Source organism: Phaethon lepturus, unplaced genomic scaffold (assembly GCF_000687285.1).
Source record: "Phaethon lepturus isolate BGI_N335 unplaced genomic scaffold, ASM68728v1 scaffold41385, whole genome shotgun sequence".
Taxonomy (NCBI): Eukaryota; Metazoa; Chordata; class Aves; order Phaethontiformes; family Phaethontidae; genus Phaethon; species Phaethon lepturus.
The window spans coordinates 30,206-34,836 of record NW_010542027.1 but is presented as its reverse complement, the minus strand read 5'-3'; positions in this window follow the sequence as shown (position 1 = coordinate 34,836).

Here is a 4,631-nt window from a genome sequence, read left to right as displayed (position 1 = left end):
GGACTCGCTCCCCCTCGCCAGCTGGGCGCCGAGCGCGGGGCTACGGGGAAGGGAAAGTGTCCCCAGCAGCACACAGCGACGGGGCTTCTGCACGGGGTCTACACCAGTGTGAGGTGGGTCGACGACGGGCCCACCCTCCCAGGCTAGGTTTCTCTTTGGTCTTTGATTTGCCAAGCCCCACTCGGGAGCTACCCAGTTAAGACCAAAAAAAAAAAAAAAAAAAAAGTTCTTCTGGGTTCTTGCATTGTTTTCCGCCTCCAGGCTTCCTTTTCTGGGGTTAGATTGTCCTGAAGGATTACGCTGCTGAAGAAGTAGAGATGCTAACAGCTTTTTTCCACACTTATAAGCAAAATCACAGCCAGCTAACAGGAAGGCACTCTGTGTGACATCCTTCTTTACATCCATAAAGAAGTAGCTTCTGTAATTTCAGAAATATGTTCTAGACTTTTTCAGTGAAGTAGAAAACCCAGGTAAGTTCTGTTCTGCTTCAAAATACATGGCTTAGTAAATGTGTAAGCCATATGAATCTGACTTTGATCAAACGACTATAGACATACATATTTTGGAGGACATCTTGTGACATAGGTGTGTATAGATACAAGCTTGTTAAAATTATCAGAGAATGGAGACGCTGACACAGTTGATATTTCTAAGAGGAATCCCCAAAGAGCCTTTCTGCAAGTGCAATTCTGTTCTAGGACAGTGAGCAACAAAGAGGGAAAGGTGAGCATTTCTTTTCAGCCATTTCTTCTGCAGGCTGCTTAAAAGTAGAGTTAGGTGAGAAAGCAGTGAAGATGTAATGTGAAGGAAAAGGTGATTTTGATAGCTGCCAGATATCAATATGATGGGGAAAAAAAAGTATAAATTAACATTTTTAATGTGGAATGGACAACTGAGAAGCAAATAAGCTTATCAAAGAAAGAAGATATAGTTGTACTTTCATCTTTCGATCACTGCATTGATACTTTGATTTTATTCCCATAAATTTTCTACAAGTATTTTCCCACTTCCATAGGGAAAGTAAGGTGCAAGGAAGTTAACTGAATAGTCTGTGGCCAAAAATGTTTTTGGACTACCTGGTATCAAAACTCAACTTCTCTTAAACCTGTTGACAATTTTATTCTTCACAAATAAAACACCCTGGAAGAGAAAGGTACTGTTCCTCAAAGAAACTGCGATCACTGTAAACCAGTTCCAGGTGTTCTCAGAGATTCATCCTTTGTCCCTCTGAGATAAGGATTCCATAGTTCCTTCCTACTTTTATCCCTGGAGGTATTTAAAAGACATGTAGACACAGTGCTTAGGGACATGGTTTAGTGGTGGACTTGGCAGTGTTAGGTTTACAGTTAGACTTGATGATCTTAAGGGTCTTTTCCAACCTAAGTGATTCAAAATATTTAGTGGCAGAAAGTCATCACCACATGCAAAACCATGGTTGGTATGTTCTGAGGCAGGGGACTGCACAGCAGGTAGTCCACATCTAATTTGGACTACAGTGCCCTTGGTTGGTGGTATTGAGCATGTCATCCCACCTCTGCACCTTACTTCCCCGTGAGCAAAACGGAGACAGTAATTCATTAAGAATGAGTCTCAGACGAGAACTGTTTCCTCTGTTTGCTTTATGCATGGCAATGATTTTGCAACTGGAGGAACAGCAAGCATTCTTCAAGATATTTGACATCAAACCACAAACTTCCAGTCTGCCTTCTGAAGAAATTGCTATCTGGAATTTTCAGTTTCCCAGATTGTTTGTCAAGCATATTTCCAGACTTCTGAAGTTGTCAAAGGATGCAGATAAACAGCCTTAATCTCCTTTAACACTGATATTCTCGCAGGAAGCAGAAGACTATCGGCAAGTCCTATTATTTGGAAGGCAGGTGAACAGATGAGGTGGCTGCAAAGGTGACCAGAAACACTAACTGGTGGCTAGTGCTGTACTGGCAAAACTACTGAATTATCTCCAATTAATTCCCTTTAGCTTTCTTAGGAGCAAACCTCTTTCTTACACAATTTGTTGGCTCAGAAGTGCTCTCATGCAAGAGACAGCGTGGCCCAGGTTGCCTTCTGGACCTCTTATTCAAAACCCTTTATTAATAGCAACAGAATGAAGCTCCTAATATTTATTTCCCTGGAAAAGAAACTACTGACTAGCCCTATCTGCTCAGTTGTTTTGCAATGATACTTACAGTCACTTCTTTCACACTTCAGCAGTCTGGTAAACTTGACAATCGATCAGTTTAAAGTGCGAACAGCCACCATCCTATGACATATATGGATCTGTAGGAAGCATAGCTCGAGGTCTTTCTAATTTTAGCTTGTTTCAGTATACTAGAAGTTTCTAGCATCAGTCATCCAAGGAAAATACTTTACATGCCAAATTGTCACAAAAAGCTGTGCACTGTTTTGTGTTTAACCCAGGTGCACTGGAATGACTTTGTTTCAGTTTCCTGAAACACGTAAAATGCCGTGTACCGGGTGCGCCCTGCTAACCGGCTGCAGTTGCTTTCTCCCAGTAAAATATAAATGATATAAAAATGCAGACAGTATGTTTTCAAATGTATCTAAGTCAGTAGTTCACATATTTGTGCTACTGATTTTCATTTAGCTGTAGTTAGAAAAGACTACATTCTTTGCCTAGTTGCACTAAATTACTGCAGCAAGTATTAAGCTTACATAAGGAGAATTAGCGTTATGGCTAAAATCACTGCGGAGCAGTCAGCTTGCGGTTTATCCTCTGCATACTCACTCCTTTTCGTCTGGCAGAAAAGATGACCGGCCCCTGCTAAAGAGCACTATCCCAAGGAGCGCGCCAAGGAGCTGTGTCCCGAGTCCCACCATCTGCTACCCCGTTTGCTTCTTCGCTACACACTGAGCATAACCTCAGCCACCAGCTGAAGACCAGGGGAGTGCGTCACTCCTGTACGGGAGGCTTAGCATTCCTCACATTCCCTGACGGGCTTTCCAGATTATACCCTCTCGAGGAGATGGTTGCCATATTTCTGCCTTAGCCAGTAATACCTGAATATGCAAGGTGTGGTGGTTTTGTTTCAAGCCCCAAGCCTGTGGCCCTGCCTGATGTACCAAGTATGCTCATCAGCAGGGGGAAAAGTGGAGCCTGTGGTTCATCGGCCATGTGAAGCTCAGGCAGCCCGGGGACATGTCAAGGCTACCACGAATACGTCGGCTGTTGCACAGCAGCCGCTCACTGCATTGGATTTACTGCATTTTAAGAGCGATGAACAGTTCTGTTTTCATTCTGTCTACCATACTCCCAGAAGTCCAGCCTTTTGCTCAAAACTACTGCAGCTATGACTGGTACTCCAGTTTGGCTGCCAGGGAGATGGGGAACATTTTCCCCAGGAAGAGTAATCGCCTGCAGGAACATAAGAAATGGCCAGATCAGTGGCTCGCCTAACCTGGTACTTAGTTTTTGCAAGTGGAAGTGGGCAATGCTATTTAGGGACAGCAAGTCAGCTGTATTCCATTTCTTCTGCCCCCAGTACCCAGCATCCACGATTCATTGGATTAGGGATATTGGTGAACACATCTCAGGCTGCAGTATCCATTTACGAGCCTCCTGTTCCTGACATTGCCCAATACCTTCTTGGGCCTGTTGATATTGTCAGTCTCCATAACATCCTGTGACAACAAATTCCACAAGTTCCCAACCCACCATAAAAAAACCCCCAACTACTCTCTTTTATCTCTTTTAAGCTGAGCTACTAATTTCATTGTGTATACTAACTGTGTGTACTATTTTCATTATAGTATTGCAGGATTTTTTGACTAACAGTTCTGCATTCATCTTATTCACTGCCTTTATGATTTTTGTAAATGCCTTGGCTTCCTCTCCAAATTGAAGTCTTTTCAGTCTCATCATGGAGCAGCTGTTTCCTCCGCCTAATTGTTGTTTTCTCTGCACCTCTTTTTACACCACTAGCTCTACCCTGAGGTGCAGAGACCAGACTGCACAAAGTGCTCAAGACGTCAACTCAGCGAGGCTTTATACGACAGCAAAGTCATGCCATCCTCCTGACGGTGCCCAACATTTCCCTGGGTCTTGGCTGCTGCTGCATGTTGAGCTGATGATTTTGATGAGCTGGAAGTGAGGACTCCAAGGTCCTTCCCTAGCTCTGAGCTCAGCATCATCTACAAGTGTAAGAACAGCGCAGAGAGCACTGCTTCCCCATCCATCAACAGCTGCAACTTTAGATGTATCCTGAACAAAAAAACGTACCCAGTCAGGACATTCAGGAAAGCTCCACTAATTTTGCATCCACTTTATTTCTTCAATCATTGTTCAAGCACTCACAGTGTAGGAGATCTCAGCTTGAAAAGCCTGCCTCTTCTTGATCTGAGTTAAACATGAACTTGTGGTTCATTTGGAGACTGTTTTGTCTGTGAAGCTACAGGCTACTTTGGCAATAAGCATTTCTCATCCCCTCCCTTCCTCTATAAGCAGTTTTTATAAATGTCATAAAAACTAATTGGACAAGGGACTGAAATCCAAGCTCCTTCCTCCTCAGTGAACTTCTAACCAACAGTTACAGCATCAACGTGGATTAATTTTCTCTGCCTCCCCAGCCCAGTGAATACAAATGTATCCATGAAGACTGACAAGGCTTCAGTAG